The sequence below is a fragment of the Nerophis lumbriciformis genome, linkage group LG13 (assembly GCF_033978685.3).
Source record: "Nerophis lumbriciformis linkage group LG13, RoL_Nlum_v2.1, whole genome shotgun sequence".
NCBI lineage: Eukaryota > Metazoa > Chordata > Actinopteri > Syngnathiformes > Syngnathidae > Nerophis > Nerophis lumbriciformis.
In genome coordinates this window covers 11,710,318-11,726,214 of record NC_084560.2, presented here as the reverse complement: position 1 = coordinate 11,726,214, position 15,897 = coordinate 11,710,318, and the positions used below count along the sequence as shown (strand labels likewise).

The 15,897-nt window shown below is 37.5% G+C and overlaps 1 protein-coding gene across 5 annotated transcripts in view; it reads left to right on the top strand.

Moving 5' to 3' along the window:
* ikzf2 (IKAROS family zinc finger 2) overlaps positions 1-15,897 on the top strand; it is a 120,123-nt gene that overhangs the window by 32,742 nt on the left and 71,484 nt on the right. The window lies entirely within an intron of this gene.

Sequence of the window (15,897 nt, the reverse complement as noted above, 5' to 3'; positions counted from 1 at the left end):
CTCCTCACGCGCTACTAAAGTGGCTACTCTCTTTTATTTGTATTATTTATCTACAAACCCCGTTTCCATATGAGTTGGGAAATTGTGTTAGATGTAAATATAAACGGAATACAATGATTTGCAAATCCTTTTTAACCCATATTCAATTGAATGCACAACAAAGACAAGAAATTTGACGTTCAAACTCATAAACTTTTTTTTTTTTTTTCAAATAATAATTAACTTAGAATTTCATGGCTGCAACACATGCCAAAGTAGTTGGGAAAAGGCATGTTCACCACTGTGTTACATCACCTTTTCTTTTAACAACACTCAATAAACGATTGGGAACTGAGGAAACTAATTGTTAAAGCTTTGAAAGTGGAATTATTTCCCATTCTTGTTGAGCTTCAGTCGTTCAACAGTCCGGGGTCTCCAATGTCGTATTTTACGCTTCATAATGCGCCACACATTTTCGATGGGAGACAGGTCTGGACTGCAGGCGGACCAGGAAAGTAACCGCACTCTTTTTTTTAAGAAGCCACGCTGTTGTAACACGTGCTGTGGTCTTGCTGAAATAAGCAGGGGCGTCCATGAAAAAGACCGCGCTTAGATGGCAGCATATGTTGTTCCAAAACCTGTATGTACCTTTCAGCATTAATGGTGCCTTTACAGATGTGTAAATTACCCATGCCTTGGGCACTAATGCACCCCATACCATCACAGATGGTGGATTTTGAACTTTGTGTCGATAACAGTCTGGATGGTTCGCTTCCCCTTTGGTCCAGATGACACGATGTCGAATATTTCCAAAAACAATTTGAAATGTGGACTCGTCAGACCACAGAACACTTTTCCACTTTGCATCAGTCCATCTTAGATGATCTCGGGCCCAGAGAAGCCGGCGGCGTTTCTGGATGTTGTTGATAAATGACTTTCGCTTTGCATAGTAGAGCTTTAACTTGCACTTACAGATGTAGCGACGGACTGTATTTAGTCACAGTGGTTTTCTGAAGTGTTCCTGAGCCCATGTGGTGATATCCTTTAGAGATTGATGTCGGTTTTTGATACAGTGCCGTCTGAGGGATCGAAGGTCCCGGCCATGCCGCTTACGTGGAGTGATTTCTCCAGATTCTGTGAACCTTTTGATGATATTATGGGCCGTAGATGTTGAAATCCCTAAATTTCTTGCAATTGCACTTTGAGAAACGTTGTTGTTAAACTGTTTGACTATTTGCTCACGCAGTTGTGGACAAAGGGGTGTACCTCTCCCCATCCTTTCTTGTGAAAGACTGAGCATTTTTTGGGAAGCTGTTTTTATACCCAATCATGGCACCCACCTGTTCCCAATTAGCCTGCACACCTGTGGGATGTTCCAAATAAGTGTTTGGTGAGCATTCCTCAACTTTATCAGTATTTATTGCCACCTTTCCCAACTTCTTTGTCACATGTTGCTGGCATCAAATTCTAAAGTTAATGATTATTTGCAAAAAAAATAAATGTTTATCAGTTTGAACATCAAATATGTTGTCTTTGTAGCATATTCAACTGAATATGGATTGAAAATGATTTGCAAATCATTGTATTCCATTTATATTTACATATAACACACTTTCCAAGCTCATATGGAAACGGGGTTTGTCCATCGGTGTGTCCAAAGTGTGGCCCGGGGGCCATTTGCAGCCGCAGCTTGTTTTTTTTTGGCCCGCGACACATTCTACGGACAAAATAAAAAATTGTTGCATTAGAACATTGCAGTGAAAAAAAATACTTTATGCATTTGGTGAAATTGCGTGTGAACACTGAAATGTGCAAGTCAAACTTAAAAGCTAATGTTAGCATGCTAAGAATCAAAATGTGTCAAAGCAGCAAGTCATGTGACTAAGAGGTATTTGCATTTAAAATTAGCTAAAAAAAAAAAAAAAAGTTAGCATTTTAGCAGTTAACACGTATCAAAGTTATATGACTCTAAGGTGCTTGCTGTAAAATTTGCTAAAAAAGAAAGTTAGAACGCTAAAAGTTAACACGTATCAAGTACCGAATTATATGACTCTGAGATGTTCGGCTGTAAATTTAGCTAAAAAAAAGTTAGCATGCTAACAGTTAACGCATATCTACAACCAAATGATAGAAATGTAAAAATATAGATGTAAAATTGGCAACAAAAAAAGTTAGCATGCTAACAGTTAACGCATATCAAAGTTATATGACTGTAAGGCGTTCGGCTGTAAAATTAGCTAAAAAAAAGTTAGCATGTTAACAGTTACCACGTATCAAATACCAAGTTATATGGCTCTGAGGAATCCGGCTGTACTGTAAAATTCGCTAAAAACAAAGTTACCATGCCAACATATAACATGTATCAAGTACCAAGTTAATATGACTCTGAGGTGTTTGGCTCTAAAATTGGCTAAAAAAGATATTATCCTAATGTTAACAGTTAGCATGCTTCGAGTACCAGGTTATGAGTCTGAGGCATTCTTATCCAAAATTTTCTAAAAAACAGTTCAGCAGGCCAACAATTAACACGTATCAAGTACGGGAAAAAAAAAATCGCATGCTAACATTTAACACATACAGTATATAGTATCAATTTATATGACCCTATGGTGTTTGGCTTAAAATGGGCTAAAAAAAAGTTAGCATGCTAACAGTTAACACGTATCAAATACCAAGTTATATGATTCTGATGTGTTTGGCTGCAAAATTGGCAAAAAAAAAAGTTAGCATGCTAGTCTTAGTAATCTTGCCTGAGTCTCAGCCAATCAGTAGCCACAATACTGAACAGCACAGTTTGATTGCTTTGTTCTCGTCTTGTGCTCAACAGTACTGTTGTATTGATATTTTTAGTTCATTTAGCCATTTTTATGCTTGAAAATGGAAAAATAAACACTCAATTATCAGCATGTTAGGCAAGTCTATTAAACAAGTCAACAATAAAGCGCAATTTGAAGCAACAGACAGTTTTACTTCACACCTAAACACACCTGAATTTGTTTGTGCGGTACAACCTTTTCTGGACTCGAGACAATGCCATTTTTTTGTCGGCAATCCACGCAAATCACTTTACATGAGTCCCAAGGTTCGTACACCAAAGCACATCTTTATTCGGTCTGCAGTTGGTGAACTGAAAAGTTTGTCCATTTAGGGGTTCGTAAATCGAGGTCCCGCTGCAAATACAGGCATGTGAAAAAAACGATGTAAACAAAATTTGTTGAACGCTCACCTCAACAGCAGGTACTCGCTGTTTCTCTTGTTGAAACGTCGCACTGAGTTGCAAGACGGGCAGACAATCAGGAGCACGGAAACAAGCTCGTTAGTTAGCATAGTTAGCATCATCTACCTAGCTTACTTACTTACTTACTTATCATGTGTCATATTGTTCATATATTTGTCTTCAACAGCATGTTTTTTATTCCATTTCAAATAAAATTAAGGTTAGTTTGAAATGATTGACCTGTTGATGTATTGATTGAAAGTGGGTTTACTTTTTGTTGTGAATTGTATTATTTATTTGTGTCTTGCAAGTAGCCTACAGTAACTAAAGGTGATTTGTTGGAAGTTTTAACATACTTTACCATAGATAAAGTATATGTTTTATTGTAGTTTTAGTTGTGCTTCTTCCTGCTCCTTTTCGGACACACAAAATGATACCTTTGTTTTCAATATTATTTATTATATATTAGTTTTTGTATTTTTTTACAAATTACTAGGAGTGTCAAAAAATGTATTTTAAAATAAATTGCGATTCTTAATCGATTAAAAAAAAAAAAAAGTATTATTACTGTTTATAATTTTTCATTCTGTCCCTCTTTTTCTGCAGGCGAGCTACTTTTCAATTGATCAAGTCGTGGGGATCTACCTCATTCATATATATAATTTATATTTACTTATTTATGAAATATATGTTTTTGTTAACAAGTTAAAGGTGTTTAATGATAATGCAAGCATGTTTAACACATATAGTTAATATTGTTAATACATTAAAGGTGTTTAATGATAATACAAGTATGTTTAATACAAATAGTTAATATTGTTAACAAGTTAAAGGTGTTTAATGATAATGCAAGCATGTTTAACACATATAGTTAATATTGTTAATACATTAAAGGTGTTTAATGATAATACAAGTATGTTTAATACATATAGTTAATATTGTTAACAAGTTAAAGGTGTTTAAAGATAATACAAGCATGTTTAACACATATAGTTAATATTGTTAACAAGTTAAAGGTGTTTAATGATAATACAAGCATGTTTAACACATATAGTTAATATTGTTAACAAGTTAAAGGTGTTTAAAGATAATACAAGCATGTTTAACACATATAGTTAATATTGTTAACAAGTTAAAGGTGTATAAAGATAATACAAGCATGTTTAACACATATAGATTCCTTTCTTTCATGAAGACAAGAATATAAGTTGGTGTATTACCTGATTGTGATGACTTGCATTGATTGGAATCAGACAGTAGTGATGATAACGTCCGCATTTTCGAATGGAGGAGAAAAAAAGTCCTCCTTTCTGTCCAATACCACATGAAAGTGGTTGGTTTTTGGCATCTTATTTTTCCAGCTTCCATACTCCTTTGTATACACTTTACAAGAAATACATTGTCGGCAAACTCCGTAGCTTGCTAGCTTGTGCACGCCAGCTTTCTGAGACTCTTATTTTGGTAGCGCAGGCAGGATGAAGCAGAGCTTTTATTGTGCAACTGTGCAGTCGGTCTTTGGAGTTTTGACGACAGGTACGGCGCCAGAGTTTGTTGAAATAAAGTGTTTCTCGCCTTCCTGTCGGTAATTTTAATGAGCTGGCAGCAGCCAGCGTCATCTCAGAAGACCCTCGGGTGCCGTGAATGTCAATCAAGTGACAAAAGTGACGTCATAGTGAAGATTTATGATCGTTTATTTTTAGGACTATTTTTTTAATGCCTGGCTGGTGATCGACTGACACACCCTCCGAGATCGACCGGTAGATCGCGATCGACGTAATGAGCACCCCTGATGTAGATGATCTATATCTGCTGTTCAGATTGTCTTTAGAAAAGAGAAGTGTTGGATACTTCTCTTGTTGCCTTATTTGTATTTGACCTTATTAAATGTTTGGGTAGAATTGTATTCAACAAAACCAGTTTTCTTTTAAGTAATATAGAAATTTTTCAGAGCTGTTCATCTATTTTATGGATGAATGTAGTGAATCATAGAACTGGCACCCAATGTTATTGAAAATGTATTGATTTTTAATCGAGAATCGATTCTGAATAAAAAACACTGACTAAAACTAACTGGTGTCAACATTGTGATAAAAATATGAAATTAATTGGAATTTGCATATAATAACACTACATTTTTTAAATTGTGCATTGTTATACCCGGTGTATAAACAGCCATTAATAATTGCACCAATTACCGTTCTGGTTCTGTATCTATTGGACATAATGTGCTATTTGCAATGATGTTTTCTGTATCAAATTCGATACACAATGCAAATTCATCTTTAAAGCGTGAGGACAATAACGACTTCTTGAATATAGAAATAAGTATAACTTTTGATTATTTTTGATGCCAGATAGATTGTGTGTGTGCTGGGGAGGTTAGTCTTTTCACATCAAAATAGTCATTTCAGTTGAAATCAATGGTGTTTTTTTCACTGTTATCAAAAGTCTTACGGACAATTTGGATGTTTTTGTGCGATATTTGTCCAGAAAGTTTGTGCAACTTCAGTTCAGTTCAGTTTCAGTTTATTTGGAACATGCACACGATACAATGTCATGCATCACATATTTCCAGTCGTTTCATTACAGCACGTCCGAAAAGGAGTAGGAAGAAGCTCAGCTTATTTAATCCTACCCCTTTTCATACCATAGCAGTTTTATCCTATTTCCTTGTTCTCTGTAACAGAACAGTGAATAAACGAATAATATACCATAGTAAGTAAACATATATTAAATACATAAATAGACTTTATCCAAAAAAAAACCTGTAGTCTTAAACGGAATCATGTTGGTGCTTGTTTGATTTCTTTGGTTAATCCATTCCATAATTTAATTCCGCATCCGGATATGCTAAAGCAGGGGTGCTCATTACGTCGATCGCGATCTACCGGTCGATCTCGGAGGGTGTGTCAGTCGATCATCAGCCAGGCATTAAAAAAATAGTCCTAAAAATGAGCGATAATAAATCTTCACTATGACGTCACTTTCGTCACTTGATTGACATTCACGGCACCCGAGGGTCTTCTGAGATGACGCTGGCTGCTGCCAGCTCATTAATATTACCGACTGGAAGGCGAGAAACACTTTATTTCAACAGACTCTGGCGCCGTACCTGTCGTCAAAACTCCAAAGACCGACTGCACAGTTGCACAATAAAAGCTCTGCTTCATCCTGCCTGCGCTACCAAAATAAGAGTCTCAGAAAGCTGGCGTGCACAAGCTAGCAAGCTACGGAGTTTGCCGACAATGTATTTCTTGTAAAGTGTATACAAAGGAGTACGGAAGCTGGACAAATAAGATGCCAAAAACCAACCACTTTCATGTGGTATTGGACAGAAAGGAGGACTTTTTTTCTCCTCCATTCGAAAATGCGGACGGTATCATCACCACTGTCTGATTCCAATCAATGCAAGTCATCACAATCAGGTAATACACCAACTTATATTCTTGTCTTCATGAAAGAAAGGAATCTATATGTGTTAAACATGCTTGTATTATCTTTAACCACCTTTAACTTGTTAACAATATTAACTATATGTGTTAAACATGCTTGTATTATTTTTAACCACCTTTAACTTGTTAACAATATTAACTATATGTGTTAAACATGCTTGCATTATCTTTAAACACCTTTAACTTGTTAACAATATTAACTATATGTATTAAACATAATTGTATTATCATTAAACACCTTTAATGTATTAACAATATTAAGTATATGTGTTAAACATGCTTGCATTATCATTAAACACCTTTACCTTGTTAACAAAAACATATATTTCATAAATAAGTAAATATAAATTATATATATGAATGAGGTAGATCCCCACGACTTGATCAATTGAAAAGTAGCTCGCCTGCAGAAAAAGTGTGAGCACCCCTGTGCTAAAGGTTTTAAGTGTTGTACGAACATACAAATATTTTAAATGCAATTTTTCTGGAAGGTTATAATTCTCCTCTTTTGTTGAGAAGAATTGTTGTACAATTGTTGCGGCAATCCATACTAAGTTTTTACGCTGTGAGTATATCTATTGTTCTTGAAGCAACCGAGTGTCAGCACCGGTCTCATTAATTTAAGGGATTTTCCCCACCAAGCAGGCTTGTTCCTGTTCACACCAAAACGAGAGCAGAACAAGCATTATTGACATCCTGTTTCGAATGTCGCAGAGCCTGGACGCGTACTTTGTGGCACTCCGTCGCTCTTTGCTGGTTTCCTTTCAGCGGGTTCTTCTTTTCTTTGCTCAGTGTCGTTGAAACCAAGCGGCCGCTTGTTCACAGCCTTGTGGGGACTCTTGGCTCTCATGTGGGTTTTTGTCGAACAATAAGCGCACACAGTGATGGTCGTAACTGATGAGAGGGTCTTTGATGTCGATCTGTGCCTTGAAATTATCGTTATTTTTAGCTTTTTCTACTGGGGATAAAACAGTTTATCCTTACAGGTTGCCTCATTGCATCTTGTTATTACAAAATCTAAATCATACCTTTTCATGCAGACTGTCTAATGATACACAAACACCGCACTGATTACTCCGCAAATTTACGATAGTTTACATTAGCAACTGCATTTTGATTTGAGAATCGAAAGTGACTTACTAGTTTAGCAAGAACAGAACCAAGGCAGCATCGGTCTGAAATTACTTTGTTTTCGAGCTCATGCCAGCGAGTGAAAGCCGGGGCAATGTTGATCCATGACTGCTCTTTTTTTTCTGTGTTTGTCTTCTCGGGCACAACTTTTCGTTTCTTTGGTTGTTTTGGAAAAAACAGTTTATCCTTACAGGTTGCCTCATTGCATCTTGTTATTACAAAATATAAATCCTACCTTTTCATGCAGACTGTCTAATGATACACAAACACCGCACTGATTATGTGGAATGACTTACATATGTGTTTTATTGTCCTTTTACCACAGAAAATCATTGATGATAAACCATGTGAATATGACTCAGACCTACGATGTGTAGCCTCCCGTGTATTAAATTGCAAGGAAATTAAATATTTGTGTGAGTGAACTTTAGAAGGTATGCGTCTCAGATAGTGGATGATATGTGTGGGGGAGGGGCACAAGAGGCAATAACGTAATATCAGTATTTCTTGACACATACAGATAAACATTCACTTGTGTCCACGAGAAAAATACAACCGCGAGCAAGTTCCAAACGGCCCCATTAAAGCCGCACTTAACAACTTTCAGTTTTAGTTGATTTTGGCGGCGCCGGTGGACCAAAGTTGTAGTGTTTTGTCAGAAGAAGATCAAATTTCCCATGAAGCCTAGGGCATATAGCGTCACACTGACATGATGTCCGCTGTAATATTGTCACAAATATTCTGTCTCTAATGGCTATGCTGATGTTAAATATTAGACTTTATCAAGAAATTATCTTGGAGTGTTCTACAAGCATGACGCTACTACCAAGAATGTATCGGGGCGGATGCTCCCAAGCAAAGGAAGACCGGCTGGAGAGTTTTTTCGAAGGAAGTAGTGTGGAACTATCAAGCTGGTGGCTTTTTATTGATAACGCACACATTTTCGATAGCTACCATTAGCATTATCATTTTGATTTGAGCATGGAAAGTCACTTACTAGTTTAGCAGGAACAGAACCAAGGCAGCATCGGTCTGAAATTACCTCGTCTTTGAGCTCACGCCAGCGAGTGAAACCGGGGCAATGTTGATCCTGACTGTCCTTTAATCCGGGTAAGCTACTTTTTTTCTGTGTTTGTCTCCTCAGGCACAACTTTTCGTTTCTTTGGTTGTTTTGCAGCTTTGGCCATAATAGCAGTAATTGCACATAGGCATTCGCATCAACTTCCGTCTTTTTAAGGAATGGGGAAAAGAGGGGTGACGCAAGTCAACACATATGTAATTTTTTGCGTGTCAGAGTTCCTGCCACCCTCCTCAAAGTCGCTAAGTGCCAGTGAGAGCTTAATTTGCATTTTCGCATATTCTGATAACCATCAATACTTGCAGTTTGTTGTTGGCTGACATTGTGTTGTGATAAAGGAAAATATTAGAATACACGCTGTTAAAACTATTCTTTTTACACACCGTGTATTGTCGCCATGTGTGTTTTTGTTGTTGTGTGTGTGCTTGTCCACAAAGACTTGAGGTTTGACAGGAAAAAAACATCCTTAGGATCATAAATGTGTCCTTGCACCACCAGACTTTATGAGAGTGTGTGCAAGAAGCAGGTGAGATTGTACAAATACACCCAGCTCTGCATGAGAATTGCTATGATTTCTCCGGTTCCGATTCCACTTTCGATTCTGCCTAACAATTTGGTTCTTTATCGGTTCTCTTAAAGATTCTTATTTGGGGAAAAAAAAGATAACAAAAAGGTGGATTAGCATCAATTGTGTTTAGTTAAGAGCTAGCATGGCCTTACAAATCCACCGGCGAGGTTTTAAGAAGCACTCTTGAAAAGAAATAAATAAAACATTTCTGTAGAATTTACCAAAATAAAACACTTGTGGACATTATACAAGAATGTAACATTTCGTAACATTTAAAAAAAATTTAGGAATCATTGTCATCTGCCTAGAAAATGCAAAGGTCTGTTTAGATTTACAACAAGCAATAAAATATATTTCAAGCCTTATTTTGAAATAATGTAGATAATTATGGCTTACATTTTATGAAAATCTCAAAAAATGTGTGGTTTTCAAAAACTGTAAGCCATGATCATTAAAGCATACTTGCCAACCTTGAGACCTCCGATTTCGGGAGGTGGGGGGAGGGGGGTGGGGTCGGCGTGGTCGGGGTGGGACGGGGGCGTGGTTGGGGGCGTGGCTAAAAGGGGAGGAGTATATTTACAGCTAGAATTCACCAAGTCAAGTATTTCATATATATATATAAGAAATACTTGACGTTCAGTGAATTCTAGCTATATATATATATATATATATAAAAAATAAATACTTGAATTTCAGTGTTCATTTATTTACACATATACCCACACATAACACTCATCTACTCATTGTTGAGTTAAGGGTTGAATTGTCCATCCTTGTTCTATTCTCTGTCACTATTTTTCGAACCATGCTGAACACCCTCTCTGATGATGCATTGCTGTGTGGCACGCACAAAAGTGCTTTCATCAAATGCACTAGATGGCAGTATTGTCCTGTTTAAGAGTGTCACAACATTGCTGTTTACGGCAGACGAACTGCTTTACGGTATACAAAAAAGTGACTGCTGTTGTTGTGTGTTGTTGCCAGGCTGGGAGGACGTTAATGAAACTGCCTAACAATAAACCCACATAAGAAACCAAGAACTCGCCCTCCATCATTCTATAATTATAACGTGATTGGGCAGGTACGCTTTTTTATATTGTGGAGGACCTGAGTCCGCCTGAATTTCGGGAGATTTTCGGGAGAAAATTTGTCCCGGGAGTTTTTCGGGAGAGGCACTGAATTTCGGGAGTCTCCCGGAAAATCCGGGAGGGTTGGCAAGTATGCATTAAAGTGATAATAAATAAAGGCTTGCCATGTCACTTTGTATGTAATGAGTTAATATAACTTACTGACCTGCTCAGTGGCCTTGTGGTTAGACTGTCCGCCCTGAGATCGGTAGGTCGTGAGTTCAAACCCCAGCCGAGTAATACCAAAGACTATAAAAATGGCACCCGTTGCCTCCCTGCTTGGCACTCAGCATCAAGGGTTGGAATTGGGGGTTAAATCACCAAAATAATTCCCGAGCGCGGCCACCACTGAATTTCACTGCTCCCCTTAGCTCCTAGGGGGTGGAACAAGGGGATGGGTCAAATGCAGAGGTTAATTTCACCACATCTAGTTTGTGTGTGACTATCAGAGGTACTTTAACTTTAACTTTACTAGTTTTACATTTGAAGTTGAATTGCCGACATGAATGGACTTTTACACAATATTCTAATTGTATAAGTTCCACCAGTATAATATAATCACTGCGTGAAAATGTGGTTGGAGAAAAACATTCAACTTTTCTCAGACGTCAATTGAGCATTCACCTACTGAAGGAGCATCTATGTAGCAAATACCTGCAAGCTTTTGACCACAAACCTAGTCACTGTAGTACTCTTCCCTGGTGGCGGCAGACGTGAACTGGAGCCATTACTGCCAGCCTCCAAACCGATCAGAATATGTCTCCTCATGCTCATCTGAATGAGAAGTCATTCATTGCAACTAAACAGGTAACAGCGTTAACATTATCAGCGGTATTAGTACCTGTTTTATTTACGTCCCATGACTGCTGCTGCATGGGATCAGTTTGTGGCGGTTCAAAAACACGACATTCACTTATAGGTAAAGCATGCTTTATCAAATGTTTCAGTATATTGCTCCTATGTCTCTTCTCTTGATGAAATAGCAACCTTGGGATGATTACAAGTAGCACTGTTGCAATCTTTTCTTGCTAAATGTCAGCGAATTTCAGAGCGCTCCTTTTGCCATTTTACGATCTGACGTCACTATCAACGTTGCATAATAATGTCATCCCGTTAAGAGAACCGGGAACCGGTTCTGAACAAGAACCAGTTTTTGATCCGTACACCCGGACAGGTGTTTCAATTTGGGACAATAAGGCCTTCCGAATCCTAATCACAGACGAGAGACACACGACACACGACTTCAACAACAAATTGTTACAGTCTTTTGTACTGTACTCAGCTTTATATGCCGCATACCTCAAGTGTTCTCTTTGGAAATGGGACTTTTGAATTTTGAATAGCATGAAAATCATTGGACCTTGACCAGGATGACTTAATACTTTCATTTTGCTCCTATTATCGTGCATACGAGAGTTTTCTACAGTACGTTCCTTTTAAAAAGTATTCAGAGGAACCTCCAAGGACAAAGAATACATTAAAATGTCCTTTTTTTTTAACTCTAAATGTGATAGCACACACGTTGATCTACTCGAAAAATGTGTTTTTTGAAAGGTTCCGATGGCGAATTATGCTCATACAATATATTGACAGGAATCGCATTGCAGTGATTTGACACATTTATTTTGAAAATAACATACAAAAATAATGTAGGTAACAGGACTGTAGTGAGATTTTATCGATATATACATATTTAGAAAATGTGTTTAACCCTCTGCGGACAATTTTTTTAAATGATCTTCAAAGCCCAAAAGTAAATCAAAAGTAGTTAAGTGTTAAAAGGTCTCAACATTTGTTTTTGTTTGTTTTTTTTTACTTTAGTTTTTTTAAGTAAATATACAAAATATGTTTTAATAAAACTAAAAATATCAAACATGGAATGTTTTTTCACATTTGTACACTTTTGAAGGCATATTGATTGGATAATGTGACAGGTTTAAATCAGTAGAATAATTCATGTCAAGCAACTATATGACAGATATGAACTGTGACATAATTTGATCAAAGGGCTTTCAAAGGGTTAAAATAAAAACATGGTTGGTATTTTTGTTAAGAGCTGAAGTTGTTTGAGAGATATGAGCAAAAAAAGTAAAAAAAAAAAAATATTGTAATAGGAATATTCTCCACCTTTGACCAGAATAGAACGCCTTAGAATTGGCTTTTGTTCTGCTAGAAGAGATACACACAGTGTTTCGTTATTTATGCACTCTCACACCTGTACTGTATATTATGTTCTCTACAGTGACGTGCGGTGAGGTTGATGGCTGGTGAGGCACTGACTTCATCACAGTCAGATTTACAAACATATGAACCCTAAAGAGTATCTTATTCACCATTTGATTGGCAGCAGTTAACGAGTTATGTTTAAAAGCTCATACCAGCATTCTTCCCTGCTTGGCACTCAGCATCAAGGGTTGGAATTGGGGGTTAAATCACCAAAAATGATTCCCGGGCGCGGCGCCGCTGCTGCCCACTGCTCCCCTCACCTCCCAGGGGGTGAACAAGGGGATGGGTCAAATGCAGAGGACAAATTTCACCACACCTAGTGTGTGTGTGACAATCATTGGTACTTTAACTTAACTTTAACTTTACACATACAAACTGTAGCATACAAAAAAGCACATTTAATAAAAAAACGTTATTATGGTCTTACCTTTACTTATAAATGCGCCACTGTTGTGTTGGTTTAATGAACCCCCTGATGGGAGTGTTATATCAACTAAAGCCCTCACTTCAACTTTCCACGTGCAAGATTGAATCTATTTAAAAAAGTGTAACCGAGGGTTTATAAATGTCGCCTATACTGTATGAAACTACAAAATAACAAACACGGAGGCTCCAGTTTACACGAGGACCACTTTATTTACCTTCTTTCAAAAACTTCCGCTCCACTCCAACGTGTCGTCACTTCCGCTCTTACCGCCTTCAAAATAAGAGCTCAAGGCATATACTGTATAACAGCGCATAACAGGAACTTAACATCACAAATAGGAAAGCCCATAAAAATAGGTAACAAAAGTTATTTAATTTAATAAGAAGCCAAAAAGTGCAAAAACAATAATGTTCGTGTTGGAGGAGTTGTGAATTAGGTACACCTGCAGTCTGCAGGTGTACCTAATGTTGTGGCCCTGCAGTCATTCACAACTCCTCCAACACGAACATTATTGTTTTTGCACTTTTTGGCTTCTTATGAAATAACTTTTTTAAATAGATTCAATCTTGCACGTGGAAAGTTTAAGTGTGGGCTTTAGTTGATATAACACTCCCGTCAGGGGTTGCCGTGCATTCTACGGTGGGTGTGCAGGAGGCGAGCCACAGCCAGTGCGTCTTTTGCAGCCGTTTTATGATCGCTCAGCACAAGAAATACGTTACACACATACAGTTGTTGACAAAATACACTGTACATGATATACCTCAGCTAACTAAACTATGGAAATGTATAATATAGTTCATATAGCAATACGGTCTCACTGCACAGCAGACCAGCAGTTAGCCGAGTCCGTCCATGTTGAGGCACTGAGTGACGTGCCTCGACTGGCTGCTGATCACCGCACCGTCTCTTCTCAGTATTTGAACGGCAAATGTGAAAATTCAGCGATTTTGAATAAAAATAATCTAAAACTGGTGAAGTTAAATGGAAAATAACTTTATAGTATAATCACTGGATACATTTAACAATTTGATATATATTTTTTTCTTTTTACATTTTTTTTCTTTCCATGATGGCAGGTGAGGCGGGCCTCACCTGCCTCTAGTGACTGCACGTCACTGGTTCTCTAGTTATATGGTGTCATTAAGTAGAGGGAAGGAGAATGTGTGTAAGTTAACTTTCAGTTTTATACCTGTTTAAGCATAACATTATTTATTTATTTTTAACATGGAAAATACTTCAGGAAAAATCATGTATAATAGAGTAACACAATAAGAATGATGGTCAAAATACAGCAAATTTTTACTTTGTCCCTTGAGGGTTAATTATATTTACTCATCCGGGTCTCTGGTATCACAAGCAACTTGCTACACACATAATGAATCACACATACAGTAAGCGGCACACATAATGACACATACAAAAAGTTGCAGACTTATTGAAGACTTTCCGGGATGGAGTTCATTCGTGGAAGCACAAAGTGTCTATTATTTTGTTTGTTGGCATGGATGCCCTCTCTGTCTGCACGTCCATTGCAGTACCTGACAGGTTGAAAGTTAAAATACGGGCAATATACGATAATTCATTGAAATGGGAATGCGGCAGGAAAGAAGGTCGAAATACGACAGTTTTCGGGGGCTAATGGGAGACCTGACAGCTGTGCACTCAAACTGTGGGTTGTGAAGTTCCATGTTTTCATGACGTCATGAACTAACAACTTCCTCATGGACATGAATCTGCCTGCGACTTGCCTGTGGATAAATGAGTCCGACCGGTTTACCTGTATACACCCACGACGTCACAAAGCACAGCTTTGTAACTTCCCCCCCCCAAAAAAAACAGGCTTTGCTACACATCTTGAAGTCTAGCTTGGAGCTCTTTCGATTTCCTTACTGGAATGTCAGAAGTGGGGATGTAGTACCACTTTGAACACCTGGGCTTTTGTAAAGAAATCTATAAAAGATGACATTATAAACGTTAATATGACAATTCTGTAGTCATGAAATAATAACAAGGTTGCTGTAAACAAATCAAGACTGTCTTATACCCATACTTGCCAACCTTGAGACCTCCGATTTCGGGAGGTGGGGGGTGGGGGGCGTGGTCGGGGGTGGGGCGGGGGGCGTGGTTGGGGGCGTGGTTAAGATATATTTTTAAGAAATACTTGACTTTCAGTGAATTCTAGCTATATATATATATATATATATATATATATATATATATATATATATATATATATATATATAAATAAAATAAATACTTGAATTTCAGTGTTCATTTATTTACACATATACACACACATAACACTCATCTACTCATTGTTGAGTTAAGGGTTGAATTGTCCATCCATGTTCTATTCTCTGTCACTATTTCAGAACACACACATTATACAAATATACATATCAATAAGAAAACGGGAGCTCTAATTTGGGAGTCAGAATTAGGATCAGAAGTTCCTACATAAAAATTGCGTACTCACGTCGCCATTTTGTATTGATTACTGCAGCTGTGCACTGGATTCATTCACAAATACAAACTACAACTCACAAACACTTTAGAGTTAGGCTCCACCATCAGAATGTGTACTTAAACTTATAAAGATCACATGGATATTATTCAGTGAGTTGATTCACCAAAACTAACCTGTTATACAGGAGGAAAAAGCACACAGGACGTTTCAATTGTCCACAGACTG